Source organism: Carcharodon carcharias, chromosome 21, assembly GCF_017639515.1.
Source record: "Carcharodon carcharias isolate sCarCar2 chromosome 21, sCarCar2.pri, whole genome shotgun sequence".
Lineage (NCBI taxonomy): Eukaryota > Metazoa > Chordata > Chondrichthyes > Lamniformes > Lamnidae > Carcharodon > Carcharodon carcharias.
The window spans coordinates 80,202,416-80,213,451 of NC_054487.1; positions in this window are offsets into that span (position 1 = coordinate 80,202,416).

Consider the following 11,036-nt stretch of genomic DNA (forward strand, 5'->3'; position numbering starts at 1 on the left):
GCAGTGTTGAGCTTCTTTAGGTTTTCAAATTAAGAATCCCGATTTAAAGCTTTAACTACGCCAAATATGATGATCAGTGAGCCTGCACGATTCTCTGTCACAATGCTGTGTGTATTGATTGCAATGCCTGAATCGTAACATTTTACAACTTTGCACTCCCATGGCGAGCCTGGCTTATCAGTCATATTACAGAAATTGAGGCATTAATTTAAATAGATGGACTATTGTCTCCACTCAGATTTCCACTGTCTGTTGCTGGGAGGCAAGGCATAGTGTCGGGAGATTATAGTTGGAAAATTAGCTAAAAAAAGTAATTTATAAAATATACTCCTGTTCACTTTAACTCCTGGATCTGGCTTTCCTTGTTTGTCAAGATGACATTGTACAGATGGCTAGATTTTCTGGAACCATTTTACATTAAATAGAATTTACAGCACAGAAACAAATCATTCAACTTAATTGTTCCAAACTCCTCCAACTTCACCTAACTTTATCAGCATATCCTTCTCTTCCTTTCTGCTTCATGTGTTTATAGAGTCATAGAGTTATACAGCACAGAAACAGGCCCTTCGGCCCATCATGTCCATGCTGGCCATCAAGCACCTATCTATTCTAATCCCATTTTCCAGCACTTGTCCCGTAGCTCTGTATGCTATCGTGTATCTAGTGCTCATCTAAATATTTCTTAAATATTGTGAGTGTTCCTGCCTCTACCACCTGTTATGACCCAGCAGTTGGTAAAGCTGAGTTATTTAAACATCCCAGAGGGAAACTTTAAACAACTGTCATAACCTATATTTTTAAGTGGTATGTTTGAGATGCAGCTCTAAATTCAGGAATCAGGCCACCAGCTCTCGAGAGGTTTTTATATCAAACTACATGAGACATTTATTAACTTAGACAAGTTAAATATATACACATGGCTACAAATTACTACCATCATAACTTTTAACAAATTCCCAAACTAATCTCCATTTAGGTAACAGCAACCTGTAAACTTTAAGCAGACGCCAGCCAAGGATTTTCACCTTACAAATTCAAATGAGGTTCCTTTACAGACACAGTGGTAGACTTACAGGCTTTGATGTTACATGCCTCTGCCCTGCACACACAAAACTGCTATCTGTTATACCCAGCACACCTCATTGAATGTAAATTCTCATTGAATGACCAGCCCCTTTGAACCCCACCTCTTCTAACAATAAAACCCCTTTCATAGCACTAATTTTTTTAGTAATATAAACATTGTTTGGTCTCTGCTAGCTAGGTGCCAAAAGTTCACTCCCCTTTTTAAATGCTCTATTCAACAAAATGCAAGTGCACTTCACCTCATTTACATTTCAAAACTAATATACATCAAAGCACCCAGACTAACTAGCTTTAATCCAATTAAGGCATGCCCACAGACTAAAACTCTTTTTTTTAAAAATTCCAATAATATTATATACATTAATAGGTTCATGACACACCCCCTCAGGCAGTGAGTTCCAGATTCCAACCACCCTCTGAGTGAAAAAAGATTTCCTCAAATCCCCTCTAAACCTCCTGCCCCTTACCTTAAATCTACGCCCCCTGGTTATTAACACCTCCGCCAAGGGGAAAAGTTTATTCCTATCTACCCTAGAATGTTGAAGAATGATACGGACCCGAAACATTAACTGTGTTCCTCTCCACAAATACTGCCAGACCTGCTGAGTTTTCCCAGGTATTTTTATTTTTGTTTTGGATTTCCAGCATCTGCAGTTTTTTTGCTTTTATCTTATTGTTTTTTAATTATTCGTTTATGGGATTTGGGTGTCACTGGCAAGGCCAGCATTTGTTGCCCATCCCTAATTCGCCGTGAACTGAGTGGCTTGCCAGACCATTTCAGAGGGCAGTTAAGAGTCAATCACATTGCTGTGGGGCTGGAGTCGCAAGGGCAGTAGACCAGGCTTTCTTAGTTCATCAAGATGACATTGCACGGATGAGTTTTTTTTATAGTAATAGCTTCATGCTCACCATTACTGATACCAGCTTTATTAATTGAATTTAAGTTCCATCAGCAACTATGGTGGGATTTGAAACTACACCCCCAGAGCATTAGCCTGGGCTTGCTAGTGCAGTGATGTTACCACTAAACCATCTCCCCCAAGACAACATTAGCATGTCATTATAAAATTTACAGGATGGTAGTATCTGACTGGCGAGAACAATTAAAAATACTGGCAATCGGTGGGAGGGGGGAGATGGTGTTAACAGGACTCGGGCCCTCCGCCCACAGAAAGAGTTCAAAGGCAGCCACAGGGGTTGCCAGGTGCTGAGATGAGCTGTATGAAAGGCATACCTTGGTGCTCCGGGCATTTGTTTACAAAAACACAAAAAAAGACCTCCAACCCTCACACCACCTCAGGCCCCACATACTCCCCTTGCCACATCCATGCCAACCTATGCCACCTCATGCCTCCCACCCACTCCCCCCATGGCCCCTCACCCTCCATGACAACCTCTGTTCCTCTTCCCTCCCCTATGGTGCTTTCTAGCCCTTATGCCAACTTAGTGCCAACTCATGCCTCCCATCAACTACCCTTTGCCCTTACATTCTCCATACCAACTCACCTAATATTCACCATGGGCAGACCTCAGGACCCTTGCTGAGATGAAATAAAATAAAGTTATAAGTGTCTATTAATGATTTCACTATTTAAAGAAAACATTCATTCATTAAAAGCTGTTCACTACATTTACATTCCTTCAGGTGCTTAATCCCTTATAAAACAAGCATTTGTATTCATAGCCCACATCAAAGACTTTATAACTACCTAGCATTGTCAATTAAACTGTAAGCTGACAGGCACCCCACTGTTGATAATGATATGTTGTGGAATCAGTTATGCAGCACAAATCCTATGATGATAGCCCTCAGGCTTATGTCAATAGACAGGTTGAAATAGCAAGCACAAAACAAATTAAAGGCCAGGAGATTCAAATGCCTTGACAGCTTGACAATTCCATTGACAGCTTCACAGTTCCAATGAGCTTGACAGTTCCAATGAGTTTATTCACTTTTACACACATTCGTGTCTACTTTAAACAATCCCAAAGTATATTTGATCTTTCCCAAAGTGCACTTTACCTCTCCAAAAAGTGTCCCTCAACTTCTCCATAAGGGTACCCTACCTCTCCAAATAACTCCAGCAGCTTTAGACCTTCTCTTGAACAGTGTAAAGTTCACAAGTCATGATTTGGACATACCACTAGTGAAAATTGGATCTGACTGAAGACAGCTGCTCTTTGACATACACAGCTGCTTCCGTGGCCCACAGATTTGCAAGCAATTTGCAATTTTCCCTGATTCCCTGCAGTCCCCCCAACCCCCAACCCCCCAGGTAAAATGCTGGGTGGGTGCTGGGTTCTGGGAGTGGCTTTCCAGATTCAGGACTCCAGCACCATTTTGCTTAAGCCAGAGACCCTCCCCGTCTTTATGAGAATTCATGCTGATGACTTTCTGCCAGCTAGCTGTTCCATTTGGCCAATTCTCATTGTAGGAATGAAAGCCCACACAACCTGAGTATCTCAGTGTTCTGGGGAGTCAGCGAGACCAGCACACAATGGGTTAAAACAGCTTTCTACTGAGTATGGGATTATAAGTTATGTATTGCGTACTGAGGCACGAAGCATGGGAAACTCCACGGATAAAAAAGATGAAGGCATGTCTGAAAGTAAGTGTCCAACATTGTCTGTGATGATCTGGAATATGTCAAATTGTTCACTTGTGTTTTTGGGGAATGGGACTCAGTTTAAGAGGGCAAGTAACCTCGTTGGAAGAGATTGAGAAGGACAAAGTGCATTTTTCTGGGTCCATGTTCTGCTGATATTTGAATGTATCTTTGCTTCTGCTTTAGTTGTGTTGCGGTTTATTGATGGCATTCATGTAATATAGTGATCAAAGGTCAAAATGGTGTAGAAGTGTGAGTGAATCACTGTGTAGCAGCACTCATGTGTAAGGTGTCTCAATAAAGACCTGATCCTGCATTGTTACAACTGAATCACAGGATCACAGAATTGTTCCGGTGCAGAAGGAGGCCATTCGGCCCATCGTGTCTACACTGGCTTTCTGAATGAACATTATGACTCAGTGCCATTCTCATGCCTTTTCCCTGTACCCTTGCACATTGTTTCTATTTAAAAAAATCATCTAATGCCCTCTAGGATGCCTTGATTGAATCTGCCTCCACCACACTTCCAGGCGGTGCATTCCAGACCCGAACCACTCACTGCGTGAAAAAGATTTTTCTCATGTCACATTTGCTTCTTTTGCAAATCATTTTAAATCTGTGCCCTCTTGTTTTCGATCCTTTTACAAGAGGTAACAATTTCCCCCTATCAACTCTGCCCAGCCCCCTCATGATTTTGAACACCTCTATGTATGTGTGTAACCTGGTGTTTAAGGTAACGAGATGAATTTGAGTGAGAAAGTAGTCCCACACTCTTTAAGAGAACTAAGTTCAGGATTTGAATGTAAGATTGAAAGTGTGAGTTACGCTTAACAACAACTTGCTTTCCTCGGGGCTGAATTTTCCCGTCACCGAACAGGGTCAGGGCCCGCTCGCCGACGCATAAAATGACGCGTGGCGACAACGGGCGTGTGTCCTGACATCACTGCACCTCATTTAGATTGCCAGTTTGGCGGGTGGGCAGCCACATCGGCTGCATGCCCTCCAAACTGTCAAAGGCCTATTAAGGCCATTGTTAAGCTAATTAAAGTTGTTAAGAATGCTGCCCGTCCAACCTTAAGGTTGGCGGAGGGCTGGCGAAGAACCCAGGCGGCCTTCGCATTTTTCATGGAACCTCATCCATGGGCGGGATGAGGTTTCACGAAGGGTTTGTTAATTAAATTAAAAAATTTTTAAAAATTAATGGACATGTCCCAGCTCATGTGACAGTTTCACATGAGGGGATATGTCCTTAAAAATTTTTTCCACCTTTATTAAACCTTCCACAACTTAAACTAATCTCCCTGAGGCACCTCCGTGGCCCAGACTCAGGGAATCACCCCCGCCTTCACAGGGAGTGCACAGCGCTTCCGGGTGTGCGTCACACTGGGTCAGCCTTAATTGGCCCGCCCACGTAAAATGGCAGCACGCATCAGGGGCGTCGATCGGATTTGCGCTCACTCCCGCCCACCCCCGCACAACCCCCCCCCCCGACAGGGGGAGAATTCGTCCCTAAGTGATCTTCATGTGTCAGTCAGCTTTATGTTAAGCGAAACTGGCTGTCTGACAAGCTACGCTGGCACATCAGTATTTTACTTAATTTAAGGCTGGCAGCGCCTATCTTCGCCCTATTCCCCCGTCCATTCAGGCTGCCAGCTGTGGTCAAGCAGCTGGTTGACAACTTGCCCTGGGCCTCTGCCAATGCTGCTTTATGCCAATCATAAAGAGGTGTACAAGTTGTCCATTGATGTCTCTTCTGTTGGCATTGTGGCCTCTGTTCAGAACATCCTCAGTGAGGCAAAAGTCCATGCCCAACAAATGCACAATACCATTCCGCGTGGCACAGTAAAAATAGTTGGTTTCTGACCTAAGATAGCACTGACTGTCTGCCTGAGCACTGTCAGGTAAAAGCAGCCACTTGCTTCATGTGAAGGGAAAATCTGAACTTCCCAGTTTAAATCATCATCCAGCCCTAGAGTCCATTTCATTCTTCCCTCTTCCTCCGCTGCTGGCTACATCTTTCTCCATTCCACAGAAAGTAAAAGCTGGTGGCAGGGCCATTGGTGGGGTGGGGTTTACTGTTCAATGTTAAGCACATCTTCCTCCTTGCTGCCTACTGCTGCCCAGGCCCACTAGGTATAAAAGTCATCAACCTGAAACATCGGACTAGACGTTGCCGAGATTGTCTGGACCCTGACGTTGGATGCAGTTCCAGGTCGGGAACATGGAAGCGGCTGTGTAAGACATATGTCACGATCTACCCAGAGGTGCCCAATTAAGAATCCGCCTCCAGGAGCCCCAACCAAGTGAGGACATCAGATGGCTAAGAAACCAGCAGGCTCAGTCAGAGAGCCAACATGATGTCAGATCAGCAGCCCCATGGGGAAAGGTGGGCACTGTTCGAAGTCAGCAGGCAACTGTGAGGGTGTCTCAAGGTGGAGGCATCCTTGGTTGCCTGCAATGAAGTTGTAAATTAAAAAGCCCAAGTCTCACAGGGCCATCGGGTTAAAGGGGAAACCCTTATAGAGGCCTATTCACGGATGAGGCTGCGGCCTTTCATCCCCACAGCCCCGTCATCAGTGCATGGAGCCTCTGGCTCTGCGGCCCCCCTGGCCTTCCGCTGGGTGCCCACCCAATTGAGCCTATAACCTCAGCGTGGTGGTGAAGGGAGGGTTAGGGATTGGCGGGGTGGGGTGTGCCATTCTGATGTTGGTAAGATACTGGTGCAGCTCAAGGTCGTCCTAAGCGGGCCCTTAATTGGAATCTAGAACTAGGGTCACAGTTTGAAAATTGGGGGTCTCTTGTTGAACTTGGAGATGAGGAGGAATTCCTTCTCTCAAAAGATCATTAATGTTTGGAATTCTCTGCCCTGGAAATTAGTGGAGGCTGGGTATTGAATATATTCAAGACTGAGTTCGACAGATTTTTGATTGAAAAGGGAATGAAGGGTCATTTGTGGGAGGGTGTGGGGGCAATTGATGGGGGAGAGGCATGAAAGTGAAGTTGAGGCCACATCAGATCAGCCATGACATTATCAAATGGTGGAGCAGGCCTGAAGGGCCAAATGGCCTATGCCTGGCTCCTATTTCTTGCGTTCTTATATCCTTATGCAACAGGCAGTAAACCTGGTTCCCAACCCGCCCTTGGGAAAGTCCCATGGAGATGGGAATATTGAGACATTGAGTCATAGAGGTCTACAGCTCAGGAAAAGGCCCTTCGGCCCATCGAGTCGATGCTGGTCACACAAGTACCTAACTATTCTAATCCCATTTTCCAGCACTAGGCCCATAGTCTTGTATGCCATGGCATCACAAGTGCACATCCAAATACTTCTTAAATGTTATGAGGGTTTCTGCCTCTACCACCCTTTCAGGCAGTGAGTCCCACCACCCTCTGGGTGAAAAAATTCTTCCTCACATCCCCTCTAAACCTCCTGCCCCTTACCTTAAACCTATGCCTCCTGGTTATTGATCCCTCCACCAAGTGGAAAAGCTCCCTCCTGTCTACCCTATCTATGCCCCTCATAATTTTATACACCTCAATCTTGTCCCCCCTCAGTCTCCTCTGCTCCAGGGAAAATAACCCCAGTCTATCCAATCTCTCCTCATAGCTAAAACTCTTCAGTCAAGGCAACATCTGGTAAATCTCCTCTCCACTCTCTCTTTTGCAATCTCATCCTTCCTATAATGCGGATTCCAGAACTGGAATCAGGGAATCGTCCTGATGCGATTCCCTTCTGTTTCCCGGACCCCAATCTAGTCTCCACTGGACTAGGAAAATCCAGCCCGTCAACTCTGTTTCTCTCTCCACAGATGCTGCCTGGCCTGCTGAGTAGTTCCAGCATTTTCTATTTTTATTCCGCCAGATATAAGGGGATATGGCAGAAAATTGGAGTTGAGGCAAAAGATCAATCAGGATTGAATAATGGGGCAGGATTGAGGGCCTACTCCTGCTCCTCCTTCTTATGTTCTAATAAAGTAGTGGTGATTGGAAGAAGAAGGCCTAGTTGATGACATAGTCTCTTTCTAATTCAACCCCTATACACTCATATTTGTGGGCGATGCCCTCTAGAGCTGGCAGTTTCCTTTATTCTCAGGTTCTTTCTTCCCCTTTAAGGTACCTTGCGGCCTCACTGGTACTGCAGTGGTGATCTTGCAACTGCACAGTCCCATTCTCTTCTTCAACAGTGGGGAACCAAGGTAGTGTCAGATGTAGCTCAGTTGGCAATACTCTCATCTCTGAGTCTGAAGGAGATGGGTTCATATGCACAATTTTGGCTCACACTCCTGTACAGTGTTGAGGGAGTGCTGTACTACTGGAGGTTATGTCTTTTCAATGAGCTGTTCAACCCAGGCATGTATCTTCCCCTCCAATGCTGCCAGACCTGCTGAGTTTTTCCAGGTAATTCTGTTTTTGTTATGTATCTTCCCTCTCAGGTGGAAGTCAAAGATCCCACTATTCGAAGAGGAGGAGGGAAGTTCTCTCTGGTGTCCTAGCCAGTATTTGTCCCCTCAACCAACATCTCTAAAAACAGATGATCTGTTCATTATTATATTTCTGTTTGTGGATATTTGATGTCTGCAAGTTTGACTGCTGTGTTTCTTACATTACAGCAGTAACTATGCTTCAAGAGTATTTCAGTGAATATAAATCATGAGGGGTCTGAGCAGAGGAGATAGGGAGAAACTGTTCCCATTGGCAGAAGGGTTGAGAACCAGAGGACACAGATTTAAGGCAGATGGCAAAAGAACCAAAGGCAACATGAGGGAGCACTTCTTTATGCCATGGGTGGTTGGGTTCTGGAATGCACTGCCTGAGATGGAGGGAGGTTCAATTGTGGCTTTTGAAAGGGAACTAGATGATTACCTGAAAAGAAAAAAATTGCAGGGCCACTGGGTAAGGGTTGGGGCAGTGAGATTAGCCTAGTTGTTTTTTATTGATTCATGGGATGAAGGCTTCGCTGGCCAGACCATCGTTTATTACCCATCCATTATTGTCCTTGAGAAGCTGGTGGTGAGCTGCCTTCTTGAACTGCTGCAATCCCTGTGGTGGATATACCTACAGTGCTGTTAGGGAAGGAGTTCCAGGATTTTGACCCAGGGACAGTGAAGGAACGATGAAATATTTCCAAGGCAGGATGGTGAGTGACTTGGAGGGGAACTTCCAAGTGATGGTGTTCCCATCCATCTGCTGCCCTTGCCCTTCTAGATGGTGGTGGTTGTGGTTTGGAAGGTGCCGTATAAGGAGTCTTGGTGAGTTCCTGCAGTGCATCTTGAAGATGGTACACACTGCTGCTACTGTGCATCGGTGGTGGAAGGACTGGATGTTTGTGGATGGCGGGCCAAACAAGAGGGCTGCTTTGTCCTGGATGGTGTTGGGCTTCTTGAATGTTGTTGGAACTGCACTCATCCAGGCAAGTGGAAAGTATTCTATCACATTCCTGACTTGTGCCCTGTAGATGGTGGACAGACTTTGGGGAGCTAGGAGGTGAGTTACTCGCCACAGGATTCCTAGCCTCTGACCTGCTCTTGTAGCCACAGTGTTTATATTGCTAGTCCAGTTTAGTTTCTGGTCATGGTAACCCCCAGGATATTGATAGTGGGGGATTCAGATGGTAATGTCATTGAATGTCAAGGGGTGATGGTTAGATTCCCTCTTTTGGAGATGATTATTGTCAGGCACTTGTGTGGTATGAATGTTACTTGCCACTTGTCAGCCCAAGCCTAGATAATGCTGCATTTGGACATGGATTGCTTCAGAAGCTGAGGAGTCGTGAATGGTGCTGAACAATCATCAGCAAACATGCCCGCTTCTGACCTTATGATGGAAGGAAGGTCATTGATGAAGCAGCTGAAGATGGTTGGGCTGAGGACACTACACTGAGGAACTCCTGCAGTGATGTCCTGGAGCAGAGACGATTGACCTCCAACAACCACAACCATCTTCCTTTGTGCTAGGTATGACTTCAACCAGTGAAGAGTTTTCCCCCTGATCCCCGTTGACTCCAGTTTTGCTAGGGCTCCTTGATGCCACACTCGGTCAAATGCTGTCTTGATATCAAGGGCAGTCACTCTCATCTCAAGTTGCGCTTGCAGAGGGCTGACAAGGACATGACAGGCAGAACAGTCTCCTCCTGTGTTGTAACCATTCTAGGATTCTATTCGAATCTTATTCTAAAATCAATAAACATTCATTGCATCGAGAGATTGCCCATGAAAGTGTAATCTAAGTTTTCACAATGAGATACCAACATCCAAATTTGGTTAAAGACCTGTTCCCAAGACCTAACCAGCAGCATAAACCCATAGGTTAAATTTTTTGACAAAACAGCATGGGGGATCTTTCAGACGTATGCACAATTTCAGATGTCTATCTGTCATTTCCGTGAACTTATCCGCAGGTCTCTCTCTTTGCACAAGTTGTAATAAGTTAGACAGATTTCTTTTTCTTTGGCATTTTATTATTTTTGCGATAATATAAAAACACTCCAGTAGCTTATTTATCAGAAATGGAAATAAATTAATTTTGTCCATGCATGTTTATTGTAAGATTTTGCAATGCTGTAATAACGTGCATATTACACAGCACTTTACTATTATAATCAGCTTCTTAACTCTAAATTATTGCATAATAAAGCACATTTGATGCATAAAGATCTAGTTAAACATAGACATACCTTCTAACATGCTGTATAGGTTTTTCTATTGTATCTAGGAATATAAAAACAATTTTATTTCAGAACATATTTTTGTGGCAATTTAGCAGTATTATCAGATGAAAATGTGTTGTTGTGTCTTGTCAGTTCCCTTGTGAATGTTGCGTTAAATCAGTGAACGCATCGCTGAGTGTGTGAGGGGGTGGGGAGAGGGGTTGGTGGGGGAGCGAGACAGGGTCATTTTCCAAGATGACATTTCTGGTGTGAGCCTTGCCCATAGTTTCCGTGTATCAGGGATTGGTTATGGGCATTGCGAGATTGAGTTTGCAAGGTGAGCTGACGATCAACGAGGCTTCCAGGCAGCAGCATAAACTCCCAACATTGCTCCCTATTTCTAGCACAATCCAAGTGTATACTAATGTGCCATTAATCCTTCCCTGGGACCATTCGCACAATACTACACGGACTTCTATTTGCAAATCGTGAAACTGTTTCCACTGGCAGGAGGGTCGGTAAACATTTAGGGTAATTGGCAAAAGAACCAAGATGGCGGAGGGAGATAAGAACTTTTTTAACACAGTGAGTTGTTAACAAATTGGAAAGCATTGCCTCTAAGTGCAGTGGAAGCAGATTCAATGGTAACTTTCAAAAAGGAATCATAAAATTTGCAGGGCTATGGGGAAAGAGCA